Source organism: Anolis carolinensis, chromosome 2 (genome assembly GCF_035594765.1).
Source record: "Anolis carolinensis isolate JA03-04 chromosome 2, rAnoCar3.1.pri, whole genome shotgun sequence".
NCBI classification, from domain to species: Eukaryota; Metazoa; Chordata; class Lepidosauria; order Squamata; family Dactyloidae; genus Anolis; species Anolis carolinensis.
The window spans coordinates 87720581-87739957 of record NC_085842.1 but is presented as its reverse complement, the minus strand read 5'-3'; the positions used below and the strand labels follow the sequence as shown (position 1 = coordinate 87739957).

At 42.8% G+C, this 19377-nt stretch overlaps 1 long non-coding RNA gene across 1 annotated transcript; it reads right to left on the bottom strand.

Annotated features, from left to right (window-relative positions):
* Positions 1–7252: 7252 nt before the first annotated feature.
* On the bottom strand, positions 7253–15584 carry LOC103277906 (uncharacterized). Its single transcript, XR_505759.3, has 5 exons — positions 15427–15584; positions 12123–12189; positions 11097–11174; positions 9309–9365; positions 7253–7502 (listed from the first exon to the last, which is right to left on the bottom strand). It is a non-coding gene; the product is annotated as an uncharacterized LOC103277906 (long non-coding RNA).
* Between the last annotated feature and the right edge of the window lie 3793 nt (positions 15585–19377).

Below are 19377 nucleotides of genomic sequence, written 5' to 3'. Positions count from 1 at the left end.
GGAATCTCCTTTCCTGTAGTTTGAAGCCATTGTTCTGCGTCCTACTCTGCGGGGCAGCAGAAAACAAGCTTGCTCCCTCCTCCCTATGACTTCCCCTCACATATTTGTACATGGCTATCATGTCTGCTCTCAGCCTTCTCTTCTGCAGGCTAAACATGCCCAGTTCTTTAAGCCTCTCCTCATAGGGCTTGTTCTCCAGACCTTTGATCATTTTAGTTGCCCTCCTCTGGACACATTCCAGCTTGTCAACATCTCCCTTCAACTGCTGTGCCCAGAATTGGACACAGTATTCCAGGTGTGGTCTGACCAAAGCAGAATAGAGGGGGAGCATGACTTCCCTGGATCTAGATGCTATACCCCTATTTATGGAGGCTTTCTTAGCAGCCGCATCACATTGCTGGCTCATGTTTAACTTCTTGTCCACAAGGACTCCAAGATCTTTTTCACATGTACTGCTGTCTAGCCAGGCATCCCCCATTCTGTATCTTTGCATTCCATTTTTTCTGCCGAAATGAAGTATCTTGCATTTATCCCTGTTGAACTTCATTTTGTTAGTTTCGGCCCATCTCTCTAGCCTGTCAAGATTGTTTTGAATTCTGCTCCTGTCTTCTGGAGTGTTGGCTATCCCTCCCAGTTTGGTGTCATCTGCAAACTTGATGATCGTACCTTCAACCCTTCGTCTAAGTCATTAATAAAGATGTTAAAGAGAACCGGGCCCAGGACGGAGCCCTGCGGCACTCCACTCGTGACTTCTTTCCAGGATGAAGACGACGCATTGGTGAGCACCCTTTGGGTTCGTTTGCTTAGCCAATTACAGATCCACCTAACCGTAGTTTTGTCTAGCTCACATTTTACTAGTTTGTTTGCCAGAAGGTCATCAGGGACTTTGTTGAAGGCCTTACTGAAATCTAGGTACGCTACATCCACAGCATTCCCTGTATCGACCCAACTCGTAACTCTATCGAAAAAAGAGATCAGATTAGTCTGGCATGACTTGTTTTTGGTAATATGTCCATGAAGAGTTACACAAGTTTCAAAAGGAATACGTATGTATGTGTTAAATATGTATAATTCTGGGAATGGCTACCAAATTCCCAAGACACATAAATCTTCCTCTTTACAAAAGAACAGATTGTCAAGAATTAGAGTAGATGGTCTTATAAGGCAGAATAATATTTATCCTAAGCCCTTGCCCATAGCAGAGGAAAGAAAAAAGTGACACATTCCAGTCTTAGTCTCAGCTGGGCAAATTTACACCTAGCCACTGCATCAAGGTGACAGGTAGCAGCTGCCTGCCTGAGGCCCCTGAAAACTTAAACCAGCATTGGGAAGGCAAGGATAGTGCCTTTTAATCACAGGGCCACACACCAAATGAGTTTGTGCTGATAGAAAGGACACCTGCCCTGCTGGCATAATACAAGCTCTCATGAAGAGCAAATGCCAGGGAACCAGCATCAATTCCACTTCAGTGGCCAAGGAGAGGAAAAACAGAGGTAATCCGAAGGCAAAGACAACAATGAGTTAGGGTAGACATTTTCTGGCCACACACACACACACACAAACACACCTGCAAGAAATGTCATATATATAAAAAATATGTCCTTAGGCAGCTGGCATGAGTCACCATTTTTCCTGACAAGCGTTACATTTTCTCATGAATGTCTGACACAATTCAGGTAGCAAGATATTTTCTATGTCAGGCAAAGGACAAAGAGATGCCTCCACTCCACATGTAGATAGAGAAGTAGTGGATTTGGGGTCCAGAGAGTCAAAGCTCCAGGACATTTTGATTGGCAGGGACAATTCAACTATCCCTTGGATTCCTCTGTACTTTCTGGGTTTATCTGCAAACCCCATAGGCCATAACAAATGGATTTTACCAATAGGGATGTATTTTTCTATTATACCACCGTTGTACTAATCCAAAGCATTTGTGGACTGCCTGGTTTTGAGCGGGTCAGAAGTATTAGCTTTGAAAAAGAAATGTGCCACTTAAGTAAGTGGATGGATAGACAGACAGATAGATCTCTTTAGATGACCATCTGCATTCAATTCTCAAAAGAACATGGCTGTACTTGAGACTTTATCACTGTCCCACTACACAGAGAAGCTGAGTGGACTGACAGCTAACAGAATGGCATTACATTCTCCACAACAGTGTGAGCTCTGCCATGAAATAATCAATTAAGATCTGTATTCACAATGGCCAAACAGGAAAAGGATCCCCAGTCTGTGGTGGAGGGCTTTATGAAAATATCAGATGGAACCTGGCATGAAACAGCAGTACAAAAAGTTGGAATCCACACTGAAAATTATTATCCTATGTGGGGCTGGGAAGTGGAAATGAAACTATCAAAAAATAAAATTGACATGGAGGTGGTGTTGTTGCGTTGCAGCATTCTAGCTACTCCAGCTCACAATAGGTTCTCACAGAGCTAGTAGAGAGACAAGAAAGGACAACTATAATTATCGTGGAGCATCTTTCCTGCCCAGCAAAAGATTGGGAATATTATAATGGTTTACAAAATTACGCATAGTATGGAGAAAGTGGATAGATTGATCTTTTCTCACCCAGAATAAAATTGGAGATTAGAAATTGAAGTGACACATTTATATTGATTGATACTGCCATTTATTTTTCTCCCTGCATTGATGCTCACCTTTCATTTACTTCTTTAGTAGCTTTAGGACAGACAAAAAAAATCCTCTTCACACAATGCATAATTCGTTTCTGAATTTACTTGCACAGGTTGTGGTGATGGCTATAGCAAATTTCACCACGTGGCTATATGTGGTGAAAGATGCTCCACGATCATTCTATAGGTGTTGTTGTTGTTATTTGCCATTAAATCATCTTCAGTGTATGGTGACCCAATGCTTGAGACCTCCAAGAGTCATCAACAGCCCTGTTCAGCTCTTCCAAAGTCAAGGCTGTCACTTTCTTGATTGAGTCAATCCATCTGTAATGAGCCTTTCCTCTTCTCCTGCTGCTTTTCTCAGCACTTTTCCAGTGAGTCATGCTCAGTGAGTCATAATAGGGCCATAGGACAATCACCTCCGTTTTGTCACATTAAGGTGCCTTTTGATGGAAGAGGTACAGAATGGGCACAGCTGTACACTCTGTCAGCCTCAGAAGAAAGCAATGGCAAGCCCCCTCTAAACAAATCCTGTCAAGAAAATGAGAAACCATTGAAGGTGTAAAACAACAACAACAACAGTTTTGTTGTAATGACATACTGAAGTGATGAAGGCCTTGGGTTACAGTCTAGATTTAACCAACTGGTAGTAGGGACTGCTGTCTCTAAAATCAGTAGAACATCAGATCCTTGTCAGAATTAATGCAATTGCTTTGGCATTGTTGATAGCTCCTTTAAAATTCTGACTAAAACTCAGAGCAGGTTCACCACCTCATTGATATCAGGGTCCTTCCTTATGCCCCTTCCTTACGTCTTGTGCATACATCAACAGTCTTCTAGGATCAGTGACCAGTGATAACAAATAAGAGACAATAGGAAGGTGTCACACAAGACTGAATTCTGGGGGGAAAATCCATGTTCAGAAAGACAATCTCTGATGCCACGTATTAGGAACAAACAGGGTTGATTCTTTCATGTGCTTCTTGCATAACCCCCATAAATATCTGGTTGCATACTATGGGGAAATGGATGCTGATCCAGCTTGCTTTATTTTCCTCATTATCTTTCCCAGTACACTCTCTATGTACATGTTATTACTTGTATAGTTATATTTTCACAAGTATATGTGTGCTATGTGGATGTGTGTGCCAGGCCAGGATAGAATTCATCATTTTTGAAGGCCTTGGAAGGAAGAGGACACTTCCTGCCAGATCTGAGGGAAGAGCCCAATAGTTTGGACAGGATTAATCAGGAAACAGTACAAAGACTGTCTGTTCATCTAGGGATGCCCTCCAGGCATGTTGGATTGCAACTTCTTTGAGTCCCAGTCAGTTTAGCCAATGATTGGGGTGATGAGATTGTAATCTGAAATATTTAGAGGGCTCCTGGTAATAGAAAGTTGCATACCCACTTTCTTGCTTGACACTCGACACCACCTCCCTCAAACTAACTGAGTTGTGTGCATGTTGTTCTCTGTCCTCCTTAAAGCTGGGAACCTTAATTTCCTCTATGTAGGATATCTCTTCAGGATAGTGCCAAAGTCAGAGTGATGAAGAGTTGAGAGTAAGACTCTGAGGTAACAAGGTTGGAAACCCCACGTGGCCATGGGTGACCTTGGGCTAGCCACATTATCTCGGCTTCAGAGGAAGGAAATGGCAAATCTCCTCTGGAAACTTCTTGACAAGCAAACCTGCGATGGGTTTGTTTCAGGGCTACCATGTATTAGAAACTGCTTGAAGGCACACAACAATAAATACTTCCCAAGTGTCTTCAGTCTTCATCTCTGTGTCCCAAAGCCATTTTCTCGGTGATTTATCATCACTTGTTAACTATAACAAGGCTTTCTCTGTAGCAGCACCTGAACTGTGAAACTCCCTACCCAAGGAAATTAAGATGGCCCACCTCTTTTAAGCTTTTTGTGGACAACCAAAACAGGGCTGATCTACATGGCATTCAATGTTTGAAATGTTTTAACTGTTTCAAATTTTGATTCTAAGCTTGTTTGTTGATTGTTTTTAGGTTTTTTAAGTGTTTAAATCAGATTTTTTAAATGCATTTATCTTTGTATTGTTTTAATTGGTTTTTATTTGTTCATCGCCCCAGGAACCCTTGTGGGCTTGGAGATGAAACAGAAATACTTTAATTAAAATAAATAAATAACCATGCTATTCCAGCCAATTTTCCACCTACTCAAGAAGCTCTAAATTAGCCAAAGCGACAGTGGGGAGAGAAGAGAGACATTTCTACTAAAGAGTAGACCTGACTTCTGTCCTCCTAACAGATGCATGGAACACTCTCAATTGTATTCATGCCTATTTCACTTCTATTGCTATGGGAAAAAAAGAACCCACCCTTCTAAATGCATCTCTTCTAGAGAGAAAGATCAGGGACTGCTGAGTGAAGCTGTGCTGATCTTTCCAGTAAACAGAAGGCAAAGACAAAAGGAGGGGGGGTTTCTTTTTTGTCAAGACAAACAAGGAAAAATGATCATACGGACATACATTATCTGACTTCTTAGTTGTCTTGTTCAACAAGTGTTTAGTATGTTTTATTATGATTTGATTGCAAACCACTTTGAGGACCCATTAGCTGAGAGTAGTCTAAATAAAAATCAATCTAAATATAAATCAATCAACAAATGACCACTTGAGATACATACATAAACAAGGGCCAGATAGACACATCTGCTAAAATCTGTTTTTAACTTCTAAAAAAATATTTTATGGTTCTTGTTATTTATAGGCAACCTGGCTTTATGAGTGTCATAACTTTGCTATTTATATCACATGTGCTTCATACTTCCATAACGACTAAGGTTTTTTTTTAACTTTCCAAATTCATTTTTCAGAGTACGCAACATTACTTTTTCAGGCTTTTAGCTCTTACTCTCAAAATAGTTATTATGGTGGTGGATTTCTTGAATTTATAGTCCAAAAGATCATTCTCCCTGCTCTAGAGTTTTGTTTTTAAGTGCAACACATTTGAGCCTGCCTTTTCCTAGACATGTTCCTGTTTATTCACTGCACTATCTGAAAAAGAATGAGAAAAGAATTCCGAAAGGTATTATTGTGGTCTGCAAAACTAGTGGTCTAGAAAATAAACAAAATAAAACAATTTTGGAAAGAGATCATTGGTGTATAAAAGACAGAATTACAAAAAATCAGATGAAAATGCTGAAAGTACATGTAGGCAGGCTGAAGCAATCCGAGATATCCTTTTCTAATAGATATTACTCTGGGCACCACTAATGCAGAAGGGAACCGTGATAAATGGGGGAAAAAATGTTCTTAAGGCAAATATTACTTAGGGACATTCAGGTTACACAATCCTAAAACGTGGCTCATTTCATGTTCTGAGCTTTGAGCAACGTAAAAACTGCTCAAAAGTATGTATTCAAGTCATGGATTTCATGCCTGACATCAGAAAGATTTTCCCCAAGGGTACAGAGATTCTCCCATTTGCTTCAATCATCTCAAGGACTTATTTATGTAGAACTCTTGAGACTCTTGCCTTGTGATATCCCTTGGAGCTCTTTATAGAAGGGGGATGAGACTTTGGCCAAAAGAGACTAGCAGAGAGCCAGCAACCCTCTCTTCAATACAACTTACAATCATTAAACTACTCAGCCATCCCTGGCCTATCACTCATTGACTGTGCTAGACCAAAGTCCTCGACCAAAACATAATGTGACGTCCTATTGACGCTCCATGTCTTCTTCCTCCTGCCCCCTCTAGCATGCCAAGTCAATGGGTTTCTGAGAAGGTAGGTGGTTAACTGTGCCAGTGTTTGCTGCAGAAAGAGGAAGATTCGCTCATTCTCTCACTTTCTCTCCCACCCTTGGTTGTGGGCGCAGAGTGAATCATCCTTTTTTGTGGCCTGTGGCTTTCAAACTAGAACAAAATGTTTGCTATTTTCTTCCCATTCAGAGCCTTTTGTCCCAGAGACATCTGACACCCAAACCGCACAGAAAGCTTCCTATTTGTGTTATCTTTGGCATGAATGTTTGAGAGCTGATTTTTATGTACAAGAAGGGTGTGTGGTACAGCCCTTTCATAGCACATCATCATCATGGGATGCCAAGTGGAATGTTTCCTTTGCTCAAGTTTTCTTTCAGAAGGATAACTTCACACACAGACACACACACTTTGAAATGGGGGTGTTTCATATGGACTCTCAGGAACATGACTGGCTCCACATATGGTTGTATTTCCTTGGCTCTGACAAGGGATGGAAAAAGTGAATTTCTCATCAGTTTTAGCAAGTAACAGATGCATGAAATGAAGGACCCTCCCCTCCAAAATGATAGGGCTACCAACAAGGAAATCAATAGACAGAACTTTAATAGGCACAAGAGCCACCACCACAAGGCAGATGTCTAGCATGCTAAACGCGGAAGGCTCGCTCTATCAAAACATAATCCAGTGGCACTTTGATGCAGTGTAAGAACAATCTTTGGGTTCTCTACAGAGACAATTAGCATGATATCCACCCACACGTAATATGACAGAGTCAAGCTCCTTCATAACATTTGGCCTCCAGTTCTTCTCACCCTGCCTCAAACTTCAGGGTTTGGTGGTAAAAATGACAGTTGCATATATGTAGGAGATGAGAGCAAAGATGTTCCAACAAACTTTATTGACCTAGATTCATTCCACAGAGAAGACAGACAATCAGACAGCAACAGCTGGACAGAAGGAACTACAGGGACATCCACAAGGGCGTAACGACGGAGCAACAAGGCCAAGCCAAGGGACAGCACGAGGAATGGTCATGACTCCATTTCTTGGTAGTTGACGCTCAATCAGCTCCTGTTCTTCAGGTCTGCTGCTGTTCTTGCTGAGTGGAGCCAGGGACAGGACAGGAACCCTGGAGAGCACAGCAGAATGGGACATGACTATGGAGGGAAAGCCAGGAATCCTCATCGTCATCTTTTGAAGGATGTTCATTGAGGCAAACCTATTCTTTTTTAGCTCTTAAGAATTTCAGTGCCACAATTGCCATGACATCTCCAGGACTAGCCTAAGAGATCTGGCTGCCTTGCAGGAATGATGTGCTTATTAATGTAAGGTACCCAACCTAAGTGACAGCAAGGTTAAAACAGAATGCAACTTTAAAAATTAAGTTACAAACAATTACATTAGCCATCATATAAACCCACAAAATAATTTAAAACAATGTAAAAACTTTTTTAAAAAGTAAAAATAAGAATAAAACTGTAACATAAAAACCAGGAAAAGATGGTGGCTCACACAATTACACTTTAGTCTTCAGGACCATTGGGCAAATCATACTTTAATATTGATGGGGTAGTGCTACATCCATCATTATATCTGAGGGAGATAGGCAGGGGAGGGGAGGGGCAGGCCAGGTAACTTGCATGCTACAGCTGTCCTCTAATAACAGGGAAGGGCCGGGGGCAATTACCATTGCCCTTCATACCAGCCAACCCCTGCTCCCTGGGGCAGTTGTCTCATTTTGCCTTAAGGCAGGCTTAGCCCCAACCCTATTCCTATCCTTCTCACCCTATCACCCCATTCCTCCTATTATGAATATTTCAGGTGCTCATAAGATTCTCACCTAGAGTTTGAACGTTTCTCTTGGGAATCGAGGAGAAAATACACACCTTTGTTTCTGTAAGGACCATATTTCAAAATACACAGAAGATGCCATTCTTGGGATATTTGGAAGTAGCAAGTAAGGGCCCTTCCGGAATAGTCTAAAGCAGTGTGAATTCTTTCAAAATAGTTCCTTGGGTTTTTGCCAGACTACTTGTCACGATGCAGCCATTTCTCAGATATACACTAGGGTTCTTTGAAAGGCTTTTTATGGGGCTGTTTATTGAAATGATCCTACATTTTGAAGGGCAAATATTCTCCCTTCTGATTTTTTTAAAGTCATATAGTGTTATAGTACAAAAGTGTGATTTTACTACTGCCTTGCTAGACTGTAGTTCTACAAAAAAATGAAAGGAATGAAAGAAGGAGATGGGGACAATTAAAGAAAAATCCCTTTCATCGCCCTCTCTTTATCTTTCCCTGTGTTTCGTTTTGACTGCTTCCCAAAACTGCTATAAACACAACTATTGATCCAGGGCACATCCAAAGTGACTAAAAAGTTCCAGATTTTGTTCCTGCTCTTTCTGTTATGCTGGGTTAAAATAAACTAGCCTGGTTACTTAGTATAAGAAGTCTCTGATCACACATGGAGCTGACAAAATATTCTGGGATAAACAAAACAAATTCAGAAGGATCAGAAAGGAAATCTAGAACTTTCTACTCTTTTCAATCAGTTTGGAGACACCAAAAGATGTGTCCTCAGGCCTTTTTTCTCCCTAATGATGTCCTGGAGTTGTTATTTTTTTAAAAAAATAAAAAACAACAACATTCAAGCGTGTGAAATAAAATGTTACAGCTAGCACCAAGAATTTCTGGAAAATAGTTCAAACATTTTGAAAATATTTGTATGTTTGTACTATTCAAAATGTTTCTACTATTTTCCAGAAATTCTTGGTACTAGCTGTAACATTTTATTTCAAATATATATGAACAAGCCCCTGTGAACTACAGTAACACATACTGTACTCTGTCTGGAGGAGCCCTACGTCTCCCTTAGTCAATGGGCCAACATCTGTCTGGAAACTGACTTTTTCCTCGGATGAATCAATGAACACACCTTGGATTCCTCTTCATCCATCTGGTTTGGTAAGGACTTCTGCGGTGTTTGGAATGCCTGTAATGAGAACCAGAACTAAGTTTGGTTAAGCTTAAAACAATCCAGTCCAGAGCGATAATAGCATATCATGAAACACAGGAAACTCCTTCACACAAAAATTATAGGACAGCAGACATTTACCCAGGATAAAGAGTCTCTATAGACAGTCTGACTCTAGAATGTGGAGCCTATAACAGCACTCCTGAGAATACAGTTGCATTTCCCTTCAGAACATGGATAAATTGCTTTTTGGGATAACAGCTCCCAAAATCTCCCAGCCTTGAGGCAGGGCGGCTTGGGAGTTGAAACTTTTCCCATCCTTAACTATTGTTCATGCACAATATCTGGACAAAAGTCGTAATGGGCAAATCCAAAGCTGTGACGGGTCCTTGAACTTCTGAAAAGCTTATATCTCCCAAGAGACCACCATCCTATGAAAAGGCAAATAATGGAGTCACAGGAAGCTGCTTCAAACAAGATCAGACCATCCTGTCCACCCAGCCTGTAAATTTTGATGAAAAGCGCCTCTCCAAAGAGTCCGAGGCAGGGATGAGTATTTCTTGTGATCTTATAACCCTCTTAAAAGGAAATGTCAAGGACATTTCCCTTTACTCGTAAAGCAGGGGTTCTGTCACTGAGCTGCAGCCCTCTCTTTCTCTGAGTCCCACAGGTAAGGAGGACCAGATCTTCAGATGACAAAGATACACCACAGGATCCCTCACCTGAGCCTCTGTGACTACAGAAGAAGCTAAGTTATTGTTCTTCTGGTCATGAAATTCCCCATACTAAGATGAGTGAAATATGGCCCTCTAGATTGGTTCTCAACCTGTGTTTTGGCCTACAACTCCCAGAAATCCCAACCAATTTACTAGCTGTTAGGATTTCTGGGAGTTGATGGCCAAAACATCTGGGGACCCACAGGTTGAGAACCACTGCCTTAGGTAGTACAGCCTATGGTAAGGAATGTTGGGTGTTTTATCCCGCCAACATTTGGTGAATAAAATTTTACCACCATAACAACGGCTATCACCTCATACTATAAACTATAGCTCACTAGGATCTGGAGGATAGCATTTTACCACCACAACAACGATGATCATCCCATGCCATAGGCTAAATTCTACCAGTTCCCCAAACAGCATCAAAGAGAACATTCTTAGAGCCAAGGGAAGAGTACCTAATAAAGGCTGCACTACATCTGGAAGGACCCAGATTGCCAACATCTGTTTAAAATGAATGGCTATCACAAAGGAAGCTAAAACCTCTCCTAGTGAATTGGCAAGCAGCAAGAAGTTCAGGATCATGGCTGCTCTCACCAACAGGGAGAGTAACAGTGCATGGAAGAGGTCTAGTACTCTCTGCATACAGCCTGGAAACGTTACTTTTTGGACTATACTCCCACAACCTCCATGGCAGTGAAAGGAGGGAGATTCTGGGAATTGTTGCTCAAATAAATAAACTTCCAAGATTCTGGTAGAGCAGCGGTGCGGCCCTTTAAGAGAGCCAGCATTAAGGAAGCAGTAGGTGTGCCGCATCCTTTCTAAACCAAGTTGCTGGCTTTCAATGGACTTGATCTTTGGGCTGTGCCCAACCCCTGGTACAAGTCTGCTTCCTTGAAACTCTACTTCACTGGCATTGCTAGTTTTCCATACTGAACCTTGTGAGCTCTCAGCTATCCAACAGAGAACATGTGGATCTCACTAGGCAATACAGGCTCTTTAATCATGAAAGGCTGGCTGGAAGAATTACCTTCTTGGCAGGCTGCATTTCCTCTGTGGATTTGGACCGAGCTTTCACTCCTTGCTTTTGAGGGGAGCTGGACTGTTCCTGTGGTACAGGAAAGACGCATTAGATGGAGGAAATATGCCCCTAATCATCCTTGGAAGTTTTTGCAATCCCCAGGTTGATGCTGCCACTTCAGAGACAGATGTGAGGAATCAAAGAAGCACGTCATTCACATACATAGCTAGTAATGTAGCAGACACTTCTGTAAAGCGGGATTCCATCTTACTTCAGTCTATATTTGTATTATATTGGGTGGAGCTATTTTATTGCTTTATCACCATGATGGTTCTGTGCAATGAGCCATGTTCAAAATCATAACATAGTGACAAAAGTTGCCACTGCAGGGAAGCACCTCCTACCCTGTTTCCCCAAAAATAAGACATCCCCTGAAAATAAGATCTAGTAGTGGTTTTGCTGAATTGCTAAATATAAGGCCTCCCCTGAAAGTAAGACCTAGCAAAGTTTTTGTTTGGAAGCATGCCCGCTGAACAGAACACCAGAGCATGCAAGATTGGTAAATGTACGTACCATAGATTGTTATACATGGAAATAATGGTAGTAACAAGAAATTCTTGATAGCATTCACAGTTTGCCTGGTTATGCTGGTTTGTGATGACAACTACTGTACAGTATATAACAAATGTTCTTTTTGTTTGTTTGTTTGTTCAACAATAAATGTGAATTCTTCTTCATGGAAAAATAAGACATCCCCTGAAAATAAGACCTAGCACATATTTGGGAGCAAAAATTAATATAAGAAAAGTTGAGGCTCGGTGTCCTGATATTGTTGCATGCCTTTTCCTTTGAGATGTTGAGCATATATACTGGGGGTATAAACACTGGGGATGGTCAGTGGCTCTCTGGATATTTTTGGAATGCAATTTCCCTCACTCTTAGCCAGCATGGTCAAAGCTGTGAGATCATGGTACTGCACAACCCAACAAGCTCATGAACTTGACACTCCCCATTGTGGTATTTTTCCTGACGTACCTTTGAGTTCTGCTCCATGGTTCCTTCCTGGTGAGTAATTCTGAGATCTCACTTTGGCCAGACGATTCTGCAAGAAGATGCACATCTGAGAAACTACCAGTCCTATCCACCCCCTTCTCTCTTGGGACCCAGCACACATGCAAGGGCAATCTTGTGGTGAATAATAGTGCTAACATCAAAGGCAATATGGATTAAGTACCTTGTCCTTCCAGTAACAGCATGTAGCAGATTGTATGAAGGCTGCTATAGGAAAGAAAAGTAGTTGATTCTTCCCCTCCCTTGCCCCCTCACTTTTCCCTTCAAAAGTAACATCCTTGAAGGGGAATCTATCCTTCTGATATCAACATATGGAGTCTTCTTCTTCTCTACAGGAAACATATTCAGGGGTAGCCATGCAGCAAAATCCAACAAAATCTTCCAAAGAGTGATACATTTTTGGTCAACTAAAGTGGAGACAACACATCATGCAAGCTTTTGAAACTGCACTGGTTCTTCATCGGACAGAGATGGGAAAGTCATACAGAGGAAGAAAAGTGAGTTACGTTAGAGAAATGTTAGAGTCACAGGCCTACATTTTCTCTTAGATGTTACTCTGCTGTCAGAAAATATGGTCTAGAGCAGTGGTTCCCAACCTGTGGGTCCCCAGATGTTTTGGCCTTCAACTCCCAGAAATCCTAACAGCTGGTAAACTGGCTGGGATTTCTGGGAGTTGTAATCCAAAAACATTTGGGGACCCACAAGTTGAGAACCACTTGTCTATACCAGTGTTTCTCAAACTCTGCTCCTCCAGATGTTTTGGACTTCAGCTCTCAGAAATCCCAGCCAGCTATTCAGCTGTTAGGAATTGTGGGAGCTGAAGCCCAAAACATCTGGAGGAGCAGAGTTTGAGAAACACTGGTATAGAGGGACATCTTCTGAAGTCCCTGTGCTGTTACATCCGGGGTGGAGATCAGATGTTGTATAGGCAAAACTTTCCAACTGTAGTCAAAATGAAAGAGTTTTACTTTTGTTGGAGGTAAAAGTCTCAAAAGAACTGAGTTCCAATCCATTAGCTTCCTCTTGTTAAACTTCCCCCTGTTGTTCTCTGGGGAAGTTTATTCTCTGCAAAAGAATGGGCCAGTTAGCTTCACACAAGACAGGGGCAACCTGTATCTTACGGGAAGTTAATTTTCTGTTGCTAAAGAAGTTGAAATGTCACTACCTGACTTTAATTATTCTTTGTCCTAGGACCCCACATGACCAAGAAGGGGACTGGCCTCTGCCTGCACTGAGATTCCTCTAGAACAGCACTTCTTAAACTTTTCTACTCACAATCTCTTTCGGCCTGAGAATTTTTACATAACCCTGGGTAGCTGTGCGTGTTTACAGTTGACTCTAAAGAAAATGATTCAGCTGTACTCCACAAGAAGGAAAATCAGGCTGTTAAACAAGTTTGGCAAATTGTGATTTATTATCAGTAAATGTTTGGGTTCTGATAATAAATCAGCCCCTTGTCTTTTTCTCACTAATATCCTGACCTCACCCAATGAGGTTTATCTGGCTATGTCTTCTATTACCAGCAGATTCCTCAGAATCAGCAGGACACAGGAGTCATATCAGGAAGGCTGTTCATGGGCAAGGAGGGCACAACGGAGTAAGAGGTGGGAAATGGAGTTAAGGCAGGGAGCTTTTAAGCGTTTCACTCACCTACAAAATTAGGCTCCTGTAAATTAAGGCCCATTGTACACTGCCTTATATCCCAGGATTATATCCCTGATTTAAACTGGATTATATGACTCTCCACTGCCAGATAATCTGGGATAAGAAGATAATCTGGGATCAGATCCTGGGATATTGGGGCAGTGTAGAAGTGTCCTAGAAACTGGGTCCCCAGGTGTATCACCTTTGTATCACCTTTGGGTAGGCAGGACATCCCACAGATAGGACTGTCTCCAATCAACCAACCAACCCAGTTGAAGAGCATTAGAAGCATGGAAAATTGAGACACTTGGGGTGCATCTACTGTTGAATTAATGCAATCTGACACCTCTTTAACTGGTATGAGTAAATGCTATGGTCAGATCACACCTGGAATACTGTGTCCAGTTCTGGGCACCACAGTTTAAGGGAAATGTTGACAAGCTGGAATGTGTCCAGAGGAGGGTGATTAAAATGATCAAGGGTCTGGAGAACAAACCCTATGAGGAGCGGCTTAAGGAGCTGGGCATGTTTAGCCTGCAGAAGAGAAGGCTGAGAGGAGACATGTTGAGGGCCACGTATCAAGATGTGAGAGGAAGTCATAGGGATGAGGGAGCAAGTTTGTTTTCTGCTGCTCTGGAGACTAGGGTGTGGAACAATGGCTTCAAACTACAGGAAAGGAGATTCCACTTGATCATTAGGAAGAACTTCCTCACTGTGAGAGCTGTTCAGGAGTGAAACTCTCTGCCCCAGAGTGTGGTGGAGCCTCCTTCTTTGGAGGCTTTTAAGCAGAGGTTGATGGCCATCTGTCGGGGGTGCTTTGAATGTGATTTTCCTGTTTCTTGACAGGGGGTTGGACTGGATGGCCCATGAGGTCGCTTCCAGCTCTATGATTCTATGAATACAGTAGAGTCTCGTTTATCCAACATGGGCTGGCAGAACATTGGATAAGCGAAAATGTTGGATAATAAGGAGGGATTAAGGAAAAGCCTATTAAACGTCAATACGTTATGTCATGATTTTACAAATTAAGCACCAAAACATCATGTTTTACAACAAACTGACAGAAAAAAGAATTCAATATACGGTAAGGTTATGTAGTAATTACTGTATTTACGAATTTAGCACCAAAATATTGCAATGTATTGAAAACATTGACTACAAAAACATTGATTACTGAGAGGCAGACTGCGTTGGATAATACAGAACGTTGGATGAGCGAAGGTTGGGTTGGGTAAGCGAGACTCTACTGTAGTGGAATTTGTATTTTGGAGAGGCACCAGCACTCCATGGCAGAGAAAGTGGAAGACCTTACACAACGACAACTCCCATGATTGGATAGCATGGAGCCCTAGAGGTGAAGGGGGTGTCAAACATCACCGGTGCAGAGGTGGCTCATTAGGGTCCAAGCCACCGCAAGGGGGTCCAGGCCAGTCCCGCCCTGCGCCACAGCGCCCCCTGGCGCCCAGTGGAGGCAGCAGGGCCCCTCCCACTTGGCTCCTTGGCAGCACAGCGCCCCCTGTTCCGCAGGGCGGGCGAGGAGGGAGACCCCACTCAGCCGGGGAGGAAGGCGCCTCCCTCCCCTCCCCTCCCCTCCCCGAGGCGCCCCTCCCTCTGCGCGGCTTACCTGGCTGCCGGTGCGGGTCTCTCGGTGGCCTTCCGTCCAGGATCGCAGCAGCCTTCGCCGGCTTCGCTCCCTTCCCGGCGCCCACTCCCATTCAGGCGGCACATGCGGCCGGGGGCAGCCAATGAGCGAGCAGCCGCTGCCTCCTCCTCAGCCGTGCTTTGCATGCCAGGCGGCGGCGGCGGCGGCGGCGGCGATGGATCCGGAGCTGGGGAGGGGGCGGCAGGGGCGGCGAACCCCAGCCCACCCTCCTTTCTTTTCCCCTTCCCAGCAGACCCCTAACCATCAAGACTGCGAGGGAAGGAGGTCTTGGGAGAGCAAAAGCCCTGGCAAGGGTCGCAGGGTTTGAGGGCAGGACTCAACTGACGTGGAGGTCATCAGAACTTCTATCCCTGAAACAACTCTAATGGCAGATGTGTTGTCGAAGGCTTTCATGGCCGAAATCACTGGGTTGTTGTGAGTTTTTCGAGCTGTATAGCCATGTTCCAGAAGCATTCTCTCCTGGCGTTTTGCCCACATCTATGGCAGCCATCCTCAGAGGTTGTGAGGTACAGTAGAGTCTCACTTATCCAACGTTCTGGATTATCCAACACATTTTTGTAGTCAATGTTTTCAATGCATTGTGATATTTTGGTGCTAAATTCGTAAATACAGTAAATATTACATAGCATCGATGTGTAATGAACTACTTTTTCTGTCAAATTTGTTGTATAACATGATGTTTTGGTGCTTAATTTGTAAAATCATAACCTATTTTGATGTTTAATAGGCTTTTTCTTAATATCTCCTTATTATCCAACATATTCCCTTATCCAACGTTCTACCGGCCCGTTTATGTTGGATAAGTGAGACTCTACTGTATATTGGAAAACTAAGCATGAGAGGTTTATATATCTGTGGAAGGTCCAGGGTGGGAGAGAGAACTCTCTGTTGGAGGCCAGTATTTAAAAATTCTAAAATCAGGACAGTAAATGAAGAACACTCTGAAAACAGAGGAATTCTAGATGTGAATCAATCAGGGCCAGCTAATACCTCCGAACAAAGTATTCCCCAGGCAGGAACCAGCCACCAAATGCCAATGAAGACGATTAATTCACACTGGCCTCCAACAGACAATAATAATAATAATAATAATACGTTATTTATATCCCGCCACCATCTCTCCGCGGGGACTCGGGGCGGCTTACATGGGACAAAGCCCGACAACATAATAAAATAAAATAAACAAAGACATGATACACAATTCACAATACAGTAGAGTCTCACTTATCCAAGCTAAACGGGCCAGCAGAATGTTGGATAAGCGAATATGTTGGATAATAAGGAGAGATTACGGAGAAGCCTATTAAACATCAAATTAGGTTATGATTTTACAAATTAAGCACCAAAACATCATGTTATACAACAAATTTGACAGAAAAAGTAGTTCAATACACAGTAATGCTATGTAGTAATTACTGTATTTACAAATTTAGCACCAAAATATCACGATGTATTGAAAACATTGACTACAAAAATGCGTTGGATAATCCAGAACGTTGGATAAGCGAGTGTTGGATAAGTGAAACTCTACTGTATAAACAATAAAAACAGCAATATAATATAAAACTGGAATATTATCACAACAGTTAATAATAAATCGTTCGACAACTGACATAGTTCTATCAACTCCATGGGTGGGAAAGCTAAGCAACAATGCAGATAAAATGATGCCTAAAGTGCACAGAAAAGGACCTAGTAAAATATAGGATAAATTATGAATAACGTCCGAAGCTGGCTAATGGCAGTCTCACCAAAGGTCAACCGGCACATCCAGCTCTTTAACAAGAACAAGAGTTCTTTCTCCCACCCTGGACCTTCCACAGATATATAAACCTCCCTTGCTTAGTTTTCCAATATACCTCACAACCTCTGAGGATGCCTATCATAGATGTGGGCGAAACATCAGGAGAGAATGCTTCTGGAACATGGCCATACAGCCCCAAAATCTCACAAGAACCCTCTAATGGTAGAACTTCCCTGCCCATAGGGCACACCTACATCTACTTTACATATTTATTCATTTGAAAGGGAGCTCCACAGGGTACTTTGACAATTGCCCTCAAGTTGTTGATTGCCTCCAAGTCCTTCCCCATTCATAGCAACCCTATCCCAGGAGTTTTTGGAGAGCCAGAGAGCGTGACTTGCCCAGGGCCTTCTGATGGGTTTTCATGGCTGAGCTAGGATTCAAACTGGCCTCCTGAATCCAGCGGGTAAAGCACTACACCAAGCTGCCCTAAATATGAGAGATCTAGCACTCAATGGTCGTGCTTGGGTCCAGTTAACCCAGGTCTGTGGTTTCCTTGCTTGAATCTATCCATTTGTAATGCATATCTGCCTTGTTTCTTACTGCCTTCCACTTGATCAAGGATTTTCACAGGCCGACCAAAAAATTCTTTTTCTTGGTGTCTTGGCTTTTAGGCCTGTTCCTGGGATTATTTGTGGTACTGATTCATAAAATTGCATTGGATAGACCACATCAGCTCTTGTTTCTTAGATATGGTTATCATAGTAGTATATGTAGTGGTATATGTTCTCTGAGCCCCCCAGGTGGTGCAGCGGATTAAACCACCGAGCTGCTGAACTTGCTGACCAAAAGGTTAGCAGTTCAATTCCAGGGAGCAAGGTAAGCCTCCACTGTTAGCCCCAGCTTCTGCCAGCCTAGCAGTTTGAAGACATGCAAATGTGAGTAGATCAATAGGTACTGCTCTGGCGGGAAGGTAACGGTGCTCCATGCAGTCATGCTGGCCACATGAGCTTGGAGGCGTCTATGGACAATGCCGGATCTTCGTCTTAGAAATGGAGATGAGCACCAACCCTGAGTCTGATACAACTAGACTTAATGTCAAAGGAAAACCTTCACCTTTACCTATATGTTCTCTATCACAAAAACTAGTCCTGATAGGGGGCAATTAGTGCCATTTTTGGAATCAACAGACCAAATATACCCAGAAGCAAGGTTAACATTTGAGGTACCAAAATATGTGTTGGCCAGAGTTATCTCTCCTTATACAGCCAAAGTATAACAGATTTAGCTCCATCATCTTTACTTCTAGTGAGTGCTCAGGCTTGATTTGCTCTTTCGTACCCATTTATGGGTCATTCTGGCTGCCTATGCTATCTATAGAACTCTCTTCCAGTGCCCCATTTCAATGGATGGATGGATTCGCCTTGTCAGCTTTCTTCACAAGTCTGTCTTTTTGCAGCCATTGGAAATAAGATAACACGAAGGATCTTCACTGTGGCATTCAATTTTTTTTAGGAGAGCGGGCTCCCAGCTGTGATGAGCCTTCATGCTCTGTTTAGCAAAGCTTGCATCCTCCAGGCCTCGCACTGAGCTTGATGGATGGGACACACTTACCTACTGATGTGCATAGGAATGCACATGCCCATCCTGGACCACTGAAATAGATTGGACTCCTAAAGATAGAACAGTGAGAGCCTCTATTCCCTCTTCTCCACAGTAATCAGCCTTGGTCTCTCTCAAAGGTGCCCAGTGAGTCATGCCATAGACAAAGCACTAGGTGTGGAAGGACAAGATAAGCTCATATTTTGCTCCCTGAAACAAAACAAACAAAACTCCCAAAATGCTGAAAGCTAGTCAAGTTATTTTGGTTCCTGAGGAACATAATCTCACCAGCATCCCTTACTCTGCCTGGTAGTTAAAAACGCAACAGCAAGAACAACTTCCATGACACCCAAAATTTGCTGCCTGGTGACAGTTCCACGATCCCTAGGGAGTAGAGGTAGCCCTGGATGATGGAGACCTCATATTAAGAGAAAGTGTAGATTCCCAAAGTGTTTTGTCTTCTTCCCCCACCTTCTGTTTGAACATCATTGCCTAAGCAGACAATTTCCCATCTCACTTACCTCCCCCCCCCCCCCCACACACACACACACTCTCACAGGCTCTGG